The following is a 14,032-nucleotide window of genomic DNA, read 5'->3' as shown; positions in this document are numbered from 1 at the left end:
CAGAAATCTATTGCATTTCTATGCACTAACAATGAAATATCAGAAAGAAATTAAGGAAAAAATGCCATTTATTACCACCTCAAAAAGAATAAAATAGCTAGGTATAAACCTACCTAGAGAGGCAAAAGATGTGTACTCTGAAAACTATAAGACACTGATGAAAGAAATTGAATAAGACACAAACAGATGGAAAGATACACTGTGTTTTTGGATTGGAATAACCAATATTGTTAAAATGACCCTGCTACCCAAGGCCCTGGTGGCTCAGTTGGTAAAGAATCCACTTGCAATGCAGGAGACCTGGGTTTGATCCCTGGGTTGGGAAGATCCCCTGGAGAAGGAAATGGCAACCCACCCCAGGATTCTTGCCTGGGAAAATTCTATGGACAGAGGAGCCTGGTGGGCTACAGTCCATGGGGTCACAAAGAGTCGGATACAGCTTAGCAACTAAACCACCACCACCACCACCACCACCACTCAGGGCAATCTACAGATTCAGTGCAACCGCTATCGAAATACCTATGGGATTTTTCACAGAACTAGAACAAGTAATTTTAAAATTTGTATGGAAACACAAAAGACTCCAAATAGCAGAAACAATCTTCAGAAAGAAGAACAGAGCTGGAGGAATCATGTTTCCTGACCTCAGATTGTACTGCAAAGCTACAGTGATCAAAACAGTATGGTGCTGGCATGAAAACAGACACATAGATCAATGCAACAAGACAGAAAACCCAGAAATAAACCCACTCTGTTACAGTCGGTTAATCTACAGCATAAGAGGCAAGAATATGTAATGGGTAAAAGACAGTATCTTCTATATAAGTGGTGCTGGGAAAACTGAAAAGTTACATGTAAAAGAATGAAATTAGAATTTGATCTAACATTGTACACAAAAATAAGCTTAGAATGGCTTAAAGACCTAAATGTAAGACCAGATACTATAACACTCCTAGAAGAAAACTTAGGCAAGACATTCTTTGCAATAAATTGAACCAATTTGTGTCCATCTCCTAAAGTCAAAGAAATAAAAGCAAAAATAAATGGGATATAATTAAACTTGAAAGTTTTTGCACGGCAAAGGAAACCACCAACAAAATGAAAAGAAATTTACTGAAAGAGAGAAAATATTTGCAAATGATATGGCTGAAAAGGAATTAATATCAAATATATATAAACAGCTCGTACAACTCAACATCAAAAAATGACCCAATTTAAATAAGGGCAGAAGAACTGAATAGACATTTTTCTAAACAGGAAATGCAAATGACCAACAGGCACAAGAAAAGATGTTTAACATTACTAATTATCAGGAAGATGCATATCAAAACCATACACAATTTCAGCTCATACCTGTCAGAATGGCTAAGAGCAACAAATATCAGTGAAGATGTGGAGAAAGCGAAGAAAGGGAATACATTGTCGATGGGAATATAAATTAGTATAGCCACTGTGGAAAACAGTATGGAGACTTCTTAAAGAACTAAAAATAGAACTACCATATGACCCAGGGATTCCACTCCTGGGTATGTATATGTCTGAAAAAAACCCACTAATTCAAAAAGATACATGCACCCAGTGTTCATAGAAGCATTACTTTTAATTGCCAAGACACAAAAACAACCTAAGTGTCCATTAACAGGTGAATGGTTAAAGAAGCTGTGGTATATATATACACACACACATACACACACCTATTGGAAAACTGTATGCATACTAAGTCGCTTCAGCTGTGTTCAACTCTTTGCAATGCTATGGACCATACATAACCCGCCAGGTTCCTCTGTCCATGGAATTCGCCAGGCAAGAACACTGATGTGGGTTGCCATGCCCTCCTCTAGGGGATCTTCCTGACCCAGGGATCGAACCCACATCTCTTACGCTTCCTGCATTGCAGGCGGATTCTTTACTGCTGAGCTACTGGGGGAATTGGAATACTACTTGGCCATAAAAAAGTTTTGCCATTTGCAACAACATGGATGAACTTGGAGGGCATTATGCCAAGTGAAAGAAGTCAGAGAAAGGCAAATATTGTATGGTATCACTTATGTGGACTCTAAAAAATACAACAAAACAGATGTAGACTTACAGAGATAGAGAAAAAACTAGTGGTTACCAGAGGTGGGGGAAGGGGCAATATAGGGGTGAAGGAGAGGGAGATACAAACTTTTGGGTGTAAGATAGGCTCAGGGATGTATTGTACAACACAGAGGATATAACCAAAACTTTGTAGTAACTGTAAATGGAAAGCAACCTTTAAAAATTGTGTAAAAATTAAAACATTTTAATTAAAAACAGAAAGATTCAAGCATGTAGTATATTATAGGCTTTCCTTCCTTTTTAAGGCTGTCTTGTATTCCATTATATATATATACCACATGTTGTTTGTCCATTCATCCACTGATGGACATTTGGGTAGCTTCCATCCATTGGTGATTTTTTATGATTTTCTACAGTATTTATAATTCTGGGTTTTCACAAGTTTCTAATCCTATAACATTCAAATTCTAGATAATATATGCAACTATATGCTTTATAGTAATAAAAAGAGCTTTATTAAATATAAGCTTTTGTAACTACTATAAAGTTATTCACAGTTTTTCTAATTAAAAAGCTTATGAAAATATATACAGTTTAATATGTATTCCACTGTATAAATCCTTATTAAAAATAAGAAATATGCATAATTTGGTATCAGTTTATACAAAAGAATGACTCTAATGAGACTGATCTTTTTAAGGTCAATTTTTAAATTTGTGTGTTTGTTGCTTAGTCATGTCTGATTCTTTGCGACCTCAGGGACTGTGCCCACCAGGTTCCTCTATCCATGGGATTCTCTAGGCAAGAATACTGGAGTGGGTTGCCATTTCCTTCTCCAGGGGATCTTCCCGACCTGTCTCCCTCATTGCAGGCAGATTCTTTACCATCTGAGCCACCAGGGAAGCCCAACTTAGAAGTGTACAAATCTTGAGAGTCTGAGAATGAATATATATATTCATGAATGAATATTCACATATATGTATATATATAGATAGATATTCCAAAGCTAAGTTTGTGTAAGATAAGCAAACTTTTAAAAGGGAGAACACAAGTCATTAATCTTGGTTTTCTTCAACCACAAGGAAGCCTACAGGAGTACATTTTTCATCAACACCTGAGATCAGGTGGGATGGATAGAATTCTCTGCCCTAATGGTCAAATTACAGTGCAATCCATACAAACAGGCATTCAGTTCCTCAAGGGATAAGAAGACAAAAAAAAAAAAAAAGAAAGGTTACCCAAAAAATCCAATAATAGTGCCAGTTATAATCCTGTTACTTTCAGTCAATAACCCATGTTAGACATGTCTTTTCTTCCGTTGCTTCATTCCTTTTTGTTGATTTTGAGAACTGGGGTCACCACTCGCTGGGACTCATTCAGATGTACATTTAGATAAATTCTCTCTCTTTCTCTGCTTATTGTAAATAATGATACAATGTAATTCCTTATATTTTTGCATGTACATATGATGATCTTCTTGGAATAAATGACTAAATTGGAATGGCTGGGTCAAACAGTATACCACACACTTCTAGGAGAATATATGTATATATGTATATCACATGATGTGATCACTCACCTAGAGCCAGATATCCTGGAGTGTGAAGTCAAGAGGGCCTTAGGAAGCATCACTACGAACAAAGCTAGTGGAGGTGATGGAATTCCAGCTGGGGTATTTCAAGTCCTAAAAGATAATGCTGTGAAAGTGCTGCACTCAATATGCCAGAAAATTTGGAAACTCAGCAGTGGCCAGAAGACTGGAAAAGGTCAGTTTTCATTCCAATTTCAAAGAAAGGCAATGCCAAAGAATGTTTAAACTACCGCAAAATTGCTCTCGTTTCACACACTAGCAAAGTAATGCTCAAAAGTCTCCAAACTAGGCTTCAACAGTACGTGAACCAAGAACTTCCAGATCGTAGAAAAAGCAAGAGAATTCCAGAAATATCAATAACCTCAGATATGCAGATGACACCACCCTTATGGCAGAAAATAAAGTACCTCCTGATGAAAGTGAAAGAGGGGAATGAAAAAGCTGGCTTAAAACTCAACATTCAAAAAAGTTCACGGCATCTGGTCCCATCACTTCATGGCAAATAGATGGGGAAACAATGGAAACAGTGACAGACTTTATTTTCTTGGGCTCCAAAATCACTGCAGATGGTGACTGCAGCCATGAAATTAAAAGATGCTTGCTCCTTGGAAGAAAAGCTATGACAAACCTAGGCAGTATATTAAAAAGCAGAGATATTACTTGGCCAACAAAGGTCCGTATAGTCAAAGCAATGGTTTTTCCAGTATTCACATATGGATGTGAGAGTTTGACCATAAAAAAAGCTGAGCGCCAAAGAAGTGATACATTTGAACTGTGGTGTTGGAGAAGACTCTTGAGAGTCCCTTAGGCTGCAAGGAGACCAAACCAATCAATCATAAAGGAAATCAGTCCTGAATATTCATTGGAAGGACTAATGCTGAAGCTGAAACTCCAATATTTTGGCCACCTCATGGAAAGAACTGACTCATTAGAAAAGATCCTGATGCTGGGCAAGATTGAAGGCAGGAGGAGAAGGGGCCAACAGAAGATGAGATGATTGGATGGCATCACTGACTCAATGGACATGAGGTTGAGCAAGCTCTGGGAGTTGGTGATGGACAGGGAGGCCTGGCATGCTGCAGTCCATGGCGTCACAAAGAGTTGGATGCAACTGAACGACTGAACAACAACAGATAGGGAGAGAGAGAATATATATATTCTCTCACACATGCCTACACATATATGTGTATTTATTTCTATATCTATCAATCAATGAATATACAACAAATCATGAATTCATTCTGATAACCTCTGATTCCAATCCAAAAATACAGGGTTCATTGTAGTCTTGCTCTTTTCCTATTTGTAACTCCTTTCTCAAAGTGAGAAACTTGCTCTCATTCTCCAAATATATTTACTTAATTGCTCAATCCTAGCACTTACATCGGAGAAGGCAATGGCACCCCACTCCAATACTCTTGCCTGGAAAATCCCATGGATGGAGGATCCTGGAAGGCAGCAGTCCATGGGGTTGCTAAGAGTCGGACATGACTGAACGACTTCACTTTCACTTTTCACTTTCATGCATTGGAGAAGGAAATGGCGAACCACTCCAGTGTTCTTTGCCTGGAGAATCCCAGAGATGGGGGAGCCTGGTGGGCTGCTGTCTATGGGGTCGCACAGAGTCAGACACGACTGAAGCGACTTAGCAGTAGCACTTACATTGGGCTTCCCTGGTGGCTCAGAGGTTAAAGCGTCTGCCTCCAGTGCGGAAGACCCGGGTTCGATCCCTGGGTTGGGAAGATCCCCTGGAGAAGAAAATGGTAACCCACTCCAGTATTCTTGCCTGGAGAATCCCAGGGACAGAGGAGTCTGGTGGGCTGCCATCTATGGGCTTGCACAGAGTTGGACACAACTGAAATGACTTAGCAGCAGCAGCAGCACTTACACGGGGCTTCCTTGGTGGCTCAGATGGTAAAGAACCTGCCTGTAATTCAGGAGGCACAGGAGATGCAGGTTTGACCCCTGGGTTGGGAAGCCTAGTGGGCTACAGTCTATGGGGTCACAAAGAATCAGACATGACTGAGCAACTAACACACAGCACATACATAAAATAGTTTCAGAATTTCTAACCTATACTCCTTTGAATAACCTAGTAACTAGTGTGTATTGTTTGTGTACAGTTCTTTTTGTATTTTGCTACCCATTCAAAATATTACATTCTGAAGCGATTCAGGTTAGTTCCTTTCTTTGCCATAGTGTGGTTATATTGTTCATTTGCAGTACAGTTAGGTTATTGGTTATTATTTGTATTGCATTTTGGGTTCTCCACACATCTTGGCTGATGTTAATTATTTGTTCCTGGGGTTTGTGAAACCACACCTCAATTCTCAGAGTCAGAGCTGTACAAAAAGGATACTCACAGATCGAACCAGTCAATCCTAAAGGAAATCAGTACTGAATATTCATTGGAAGGGCTGATGCTGAAGCTGAAGCTCCAATACTTTGGCCACCTGATGAAGAGCCAACTCATTGGAAAAGACCCTGATGCTGGGAAAGACTAAGGGCAGGAGGAGAAGGGGGTGAAAGAGGATGAGATGGTTGGATGGCATCATCGACTCAGTGGACGTGAGTTTGAGCAAGCTCCAGGAGACAGTGAAGGACAGGGAAGCCTGGCATGTTGCAGTCCATGGCACTGCAAAGAGTTGACACAGCCGAGCGACTGACAACAACAACATACTCACAGAGGTCTCAGTCACTCCCTCATCCATTCTACCCACTTCCCACTCTCCCCTTCTTTTTATCTCTGTCCCATCTACCCCTCATAAGTAATTGGTAACATTAGTTTCTGGTTTACTTCTACTGTGTTTCCTTTACATTACTGATTCCCCTGCTGGTCTTGATGATAAATGGACAAGTGCTGTGTTGTGTTTATTGCTCAGTTGTCTCTGACTCTTTGAGACCCATGGACTGCAGCCTGCCAGGCTCCTCTGTCCATGGGGATTCTTCAGACAAGAATACTGGAGTGGATTGCCATGCCCTCCTCCAGGGGATCTTCCCAACTCAGGGATTAAACCCAGGTCTCCCACATTGCAACAGATTCATACCGACCGAGCCACCTGGGAAGCCCTAATGGACAAAAACAGCAGTCAAAGCCTTAAAAGGACATGGAAATAAAGGGTATAGATTTCTTAAGGTTGATGCTTACCCTACCAAGTAAGTCTCTTAGGCCAGGAGATAGGCTGGCCAAGGCTGAGGAGACTTTAGAAGGGGTACTGATAAATTTGACACAATATCAAATGAAGTCCATACTCTATTCTTATTTCCTTAGTTTTTACCCAATGTCCTTTCTCTGTTCCAGGATCCTCCCAAGGAACCACATTACATTTGACTGTCATCTCTCCTTAGGATTCTCCAGACTGTGACACTTCATCTGACTTTCCTTGTTTCAGTGACCTTGCAATTTTGAGGAGTACTGGTCAGACACTTTGTAGCATGCATATCTATTGGGATTTGTCTGGTGTTTTTAGTTCCTAGGGCTTCCCTGATAGCTCAGTTGGTAAAGAATCTGCCTGCAATGCAGGAGGCCCCGGTTCGATTCCTGGGTGGAGAAGATCCACTGGAGAAAGAATAGACTACTCACTCCAGCATTCTTGGGCTTCCCTTGTGGCTCCGAGGGTAAAGAATCCGCCTGCAATGTGGGAGACCTGGGTTCGATCCCTGGGTTGGGAAGATCCACTAGAGAAGGGATAGGTACCCACTCCAGTATTCTGGCCTGGAGAATTCCATGGAATGTACAGTCAGGTGATGGCACCCCACTCCAGTACTCTTGACTGGAAAATCCCATGGACGGAGGAGCCTGGTAGGCTGCAGTCCATGGGGTCGATAAGAGTCGGACACAACTGAGCGACTTCACTTTACCTTTTCACTTTCCTGCATTGGAGAAGGAAATGGCAACCCACTCCAGGGTTCTTGCCTGGAGAATCCCAGGGACGGGGAAGCCTGGTGGGCTGCCGTCTATGGGGTCGCACAGAGTCGGACACGACTGAAGTGACTTAGCAGCAGCAGCAGCAGCAGCAGGGTCACAAAGAGTTGGACATGACTGAGTGACTTTCATTTTTAATTCCTAAGTGATCAATGCAAAGAAACAGAGGAAAACAATAGAATGGGAATGACTAGAGATCTCTTCAAGAAAATTAGAGATACCAAGGGAATGTTTCCTGCAGAGATGGGCACAATAAAAGACAGAAATGGTATGGACCTAACAGAAACAAAAGATATTAAGAAGAGGTGGCAAGAATACACAGAAGAACTGCACAAAAAAGATATTAATGACCCAGATAACCACAGTGGTGTGATCACTCACCTAGAGCCGGACATCCTGAAGTGCAAAGTCAAGTGGGCCTTAGGAAGCTTCACTATGAACAAAGCTAGTAGAAGTGACGGAATTCCAGCTGAGTTATTTTAAATCCTAAAAGATGATGCTGTTAAAGTGCTGCACTCAATATGCCAGCAAATTTGGAAAACTCAGTAGTAGCCTGAGAACTGGAAAAGGTCAGTTTTCATTCTAATTCCAAAGAAAGGCAATGCCAAAGAATGTTCAAACTACCACACAATTGCACTCATCTCACGCTAGCAAAGAAATGCTCAAAATTCTCCAAGCCAGGCTTCAACAGTAGGTGAACTGAGAACTTCCAAATGTTCAAGCTGAATTTAGAAAAGGCAGAGGAACCAGAGATCAAATTGCCATCATCCATTGGATCATAGAAAAAGCAAGAGAATTCCAGAAAAACATCTACTTCTGCTTCGTTGACTATGCTAAAGCCTTTGACTCTGTGGATCACAATAAACTGTGGAAAATTCTTAAAAGAGGGGAATATCAGACCATCTTACCTGCCTCCTGAGAAATCTGTATTCAGGCCAAGAAGCAATGCTTAGAACTGGGTATGAAGCAATGGACTGGTTCAAAACTGGGTAAGAAGTACATCAAGTACATCAGGTACAATATACTCTGTATATTGTCACCTTGCTTATTTAACTTATGTGGAGAGTACATCATGTGAAATGCCAGACTGGAGGAAGCACAAGCTGGAATCAAGATTGCAGGGAGAAATATCAATAACCTCAGATATGCAGATGACACCATCCTTATGGCAGAAAACAAAGAGGAACTAAAGAGCCTCTTTGATGACAGTGAAAGAGGAGAGTAAAAAAGCTGGCTTTAAACTTAACATTCAAAAAATGAGATCATGGCATCTGGTCTCATCACTTCATGGCAAATAGATGGGGAAACAATGGAAATAGTGACAGACTTTATTTGGGGGGCTCCAAAATCACTACAGATGGTGACTGCAACCATGAAATTAAAAAAACACTTGCTCCTTGGAAGAAAAGCTATGACAAACCTAAATAGCATATTAAAGAGCAGAGACATTGCTTTACTGACAAAGGTCTGTATAGTCAAAGCTATGGTTTTTCCAGTACTCATGTATGGATGTGAGAGTTGGACCGTAAAGAAAGCTGAGTGCCGAAGAACTGATGCTTTTGAACTGTGGTGTTGGAAGAGACTCTTGAGAGTCCCTTGGACAGCAAGGAGATCAAACCAGTCAATCCTAAAGGAAATCAGTCCTGAATATTCATTGGAAGGACTGATGCTGAAGCTGAAACTCCAGTACTTTGCTCACCTGACGGGAAGAACTAACCCATTAGAAAAGACCCTGAAGCTGGGAAAAATTGAAGGCGGGAGGAGAAAGGGATGACAGAGGTTGAGATGGTTGGGTGGCATCACTGACTCAATGGACATGAGTTTGAGCAAGCTCTGGGAGTTGGAGATGGACAGGGAAGCCTGTTGTGCTGCAGTCGATGGGGTCGCAAAGAGTTGGACACGATTCAGCAATTGAGCTGAACTTCCTCATAGTTAGACTATCATGAATCCTTGGGCGTCAAGTGGCATTTTCAACTCATTATAGCAATGAGATGCTGTGGTTGGATGGCATCATTAACTCAATGGACATGAATTTTAGCAAACTCAGGGAGATAGTGAAGGACAGATAGCGTGTTGCAGTTCATGGGGTTGCAGAGAGCTGGACATGATTGGTGACTGAACAACAGCAACACAGCAGCATGGTTTATGCTTGATTTATGTCGACCTTAATCAACTGAGGTCGTGTCATCAGGTTTCTCCTCTATAACCCTTCTCTTTATTTTTCCCTTTCATGCTCTGCTCTTCAGAAGAAAGTCTTTTTGTGCAGTTCTTCCATAAAGAGTGAAGAATTATGACCCCCCCCCCAATCTGAGGGCAGAGTATCTACATAAATTATTTGGAATTCTTCTGCATGGGAGACCCATCTCTTTTCTGATGTTCATTTATTTACATCAACATGGTCTCTTGGGATTTTCCTGTGGTCCAGTGGTTTAGACTCTACCCTTCCAATGCAAGGGGCACAGGTTTGATCCCTGGCTGGGGAACTAAGGTCACATATGTCTCATGGGGTGGCCAAAATTAAAAAAAAAAAGAACATGAACTCTTGGGCATTTGTTTTATATCCTGGGTTATAATTCAACTCTTCGTTATTTATTTTGCTACTCACATTGGCATCGGGGTTCTGTGCCTCCTTGACACATTATTTTGAACTAAATGTTTGTGTCTCACTGTTGCCCCTCCATGTTCACATGTTGAAGCCTTAATCACAAGCATGTTTGTATTTAGAGGTGGATATTTGGACATTAGGGTTAGATGAGGCCATGAGGGCCCTCATAATAGGATTAGTGCCTTTATAAGAAGATTCACCGGAGAGCATGTTTCTCTCCTGTATCCCATACAAGGATCACATGAGCACATAGTGAGCTGGTGGCTGACTTCATAGCAAGAAAAGAGGCCTTGGAATAAAGTCGACCTTGTTGGCACTTTGATCTTGGATTTGCCAGCCTCCAGGGCTGTGAGAGAAAAACCTCTGTTGTTTAAGCCACGCAGTCTATGGCGCTTTGTTATGGCAGCCTGAGCGAAGACACCTACCTCATTATTTTGCTTTTTGAGTACTTCCACTCTTTCTGGCATTGCAAGATGCTCCAGGCTCATCTTGTGTATTTCCTGCCTCAGTCCTAAAATCAGCCATTTTTCCAAGGAGCCCCATTGCTGTTACTGGAGGATGTTATTAGACACCAGGAACCAGGTCTTAGGTAGCAAATTCTTTGTGGATGGACAGATTATTTTGTGCCTGCCATGTTGCATGCTAGCTGTATGCTAGCTTTTTTTCATGGCAGTTTACTTGATTCTCATGACAACTCTATGAGGAATTTACTGTTAACCCCCTCTGCAGAGGGGGAACAGAGCTTTAGCTAGGTAAATGCTAGCCAGCATCACCTTGTTCCGTTTCCTGAACCCATCATACCACTATGATGGAGACTGGCGTCACATATCCCACGAATGAACAAATCCCAAATGACCCTCTGTTTATCTGCAGTTTTGTATTTCATAGGCTCTAGAGTAATTTGCATTACAATCAACATGAAACAGGTAATTAGTGCTTTTTCAGAGGGGTGAAGATATAAGACATTCCTGGATCCACAAGTAGATACAAGTTACCTCTCCTGATATGTACAGATGTCACACCCCTCTTGTGAACACAGCTCTCATGTATGCAGACAGTCTGACCTATTTTCATGTGTTTACACAGTACACACCATAGCACACACCAATCCTTGTGTGCACAGATACTATGTACTATTCTAAAATGCATGGATGACATTTCTTTTTAAATTTTTATTTATTTTTTAACTGAAGGATAATTACTTCACAGAATTTTGCTGTTTTCTGCCAAACATCAACATGATTCAGGCATAGGTATACATATGTCCCCTCCCTCCCATCTCCCTCTCCACCCTACCCCTCTAGGTTGTTACAGAACCCCTGTTTGAGTTCCCTGAGTTATACAGCAAATTCTCATTGGCTGTCTATTTTACATATGGCAATGTAAGTTTCCATGTTAGTCTCTCCATACATCTTACTCTCTCCATCCACCTCCCCTGCCTACTCCATGTCCGTAAGTCTTCTATGTCTGTTTATCCATCGCTGCCCTGGAAATAGATTCATCAGTTCCATCTTTCTAGATTCCACATATATGCATTAGTATATGATATTTTTCTTTCTCTTTCTGACTTACTTAATTCTGTATAATAGGTTCTAGGTACAGATGACATCCTAACTGATAGAATAATGAAATCTGACATGTGGAAAAGTGCTTTATAACAGACATTGACACTATTCTAGTTTAAACTATGTCAGATTTTTCTCTTTCACACATAGGGCCAACTTATGAAATTTGGGGATGTCCTAAGACAACCATTGAGCATCTTAGCTGTTATTCCAAATGGTGCTTCTGAAGGTAAAATTGGAGGTTTAAATCTTGTCCTCCAGGATGGGGATCATATGATACAGGAAAGAACAAATCAGACAACCAGAGTGATTAAGGCTCCATCAGAGTGGCCACAGTGTGAGCTGGCATTTGAAGCAGACACTGGTGGATTCGTCTGCTCAGTGCCCTCTTTCCCTCTGGGAGCTGCCTCTGCCTTATCATCCACAGCTGCCATGTTAGTACAAGGTGACCTGCTCCAAGCCATTTGACCATTCCAGGGAAGAGCACTTGATCCAGCTGGACCAGCCCCCAAGTCCTTGTCTAGGACTTTTATAACAGAAACTGGTAAGGTGAGCGGGCCTTTCTGTAGTGACCAAAGCTTTGAACATTGAGGCCGTCAGTGGCTGTGTGAAGAAGGAATAATGTGTGCAATGCCCTAAAATCTTTGACCAAATCCTTCTTTGTGCTAAGCATACTCAGCGTTGGTTTTCAGTTATTTCCTATCAAAAGAGCCCCAACCAATGAGGAATAATTGCCAATCACTGTCATGTAATTGCTAATATAGCACAAAAACCATCTATTGAGACTCAAACCTGTGATAGACATTATCTCAATCCTCAGAATATTATAGCTGTGGTCCAGATCTGTCAAAGGTGGTTAATTTGGTATATTAATTTTTCAGAAACTTTACAGATACACATTTATCATACTTAAATATCATTCTGAGTACTTAAGATACATTTATGGTAAATACTTAAGTTTCCATGGGAAACTTCTATTGGTCTGGCTTTCAAATACTAAGAGAAGGTGGAAAGAAATGAAATGATAAAATGTGGTAACTAAGGGAACTATCCTTTAAAAAATGCCTTTTGAGATACCCTATCGAGTCAACATCATCTTCAATATTGTGAATACTTCAGTGCCTGAATCATCAAAGTAATATTAAGCACAGTGTGACTTTGTTTTGTAGTGTATTGTAGTTTACTATAATTCTGTGGATATAATTGGTTTGTAATTCAGTTATGAGCATCATGGTAATAATAGCTGATACTTCTAAGCTCCTACCATGTATCGGGTTTCCCTGGTGACTCAGTGGTAAAGAATCCACCTGCCAATGTAGGTGATGCAGGTTCAATCTCTGGGTTGGGAAGATCCCTTGGAGAAGGAAATGGCACCCACTCCAGTATTCTTGCCTGGGAAATCCCATGGACAGAGGAGCTTGGTGGGCTAAAGTCTATGTGGCTGCAAAAGAGTTGGACACGACTTAGCAACTAAACAACACTAACAACAGCGTTGTATCAGCCAGGCTGTTCTAGGGCCCTAACTTTTATCAACTCTAATTCTTACAGCTATTCTATTGGATAGACATCGTTGGTCTCCCCATTTGCAGATGAGACAGAGGTTAAGTTATTGGCCTGAGGTCACACAACCAGTAAGAGGTGCAGCTGTGAACAGAACAGCCTGACACTAGAGTCCATATCTGTTAGGTAACTAAGTAGTTAATCGAAGTCGCTCTCAGGTAATTAGCCTATTCAATTATAGGAGGTCTTACTTCTCAAGTCCTTTGGAGGGGATTTTAAGGTACTGCTGCTGCTGCTGCTGCTAAGTCACTTCAGTCGTGTCCGACTCTGTGCGATCCCAGAGACGGCAGTCCACCAGGCTCCCCTGTCCCTGGGATTCCCCAGGCAAGAACACTGGAGTGGGTTGCCACTTCCTTCTCCAATGCATGAAAGTGAAAAGGAACGGTACTACTTGATTACAAATTCTCTGGATTTGTAGACTGTGTATTGAGTATCAGTGAGGCAGAGATCTATGCAGGAAACTTTTCTTTGATTGTAGTGGCTTGGGTCCCTGTGACATGCAAGAAATTTGTGGATCTCCTTAAACTAAAAATAGCTCCACCAGGCTCTCCTCATTTCCTTACAATGACAGCAAGTCTTTCAGAGGATTCCTATCTCTCTTAGGGTAAGAATCAGATTCCTTCCCAGGCCACAAGGTCCTGTCCATCTCATCACTCTCCTCCGGGGCACTGTGCTTTAGCCACTCTGGCTTTAAATTTCTCCCATCTCCAGACCTTTGGGGCTTCCTTGGTGGCTCAGAGGGTAAA

Source organism: Bos indicus x Bos taurus, chromosome 18 (genome assembly GCF_003369695.1).
Source record: "Bos indicus x Bos taurus breed Angus x Brahman F1 hybrid chromosome 18, Bos_hybrid_MaternalHap_v2.0, whole genome shotgun sequence".
Lineage (NCBI taxonomy): Eukaryota > Metazoa > Chordata > Mammalia > Artiodactyla > Bovidae > Bos > Bos indicus x Bos taurus.
Note: the sequence above shows the minus strand (reverse complement) of the source record.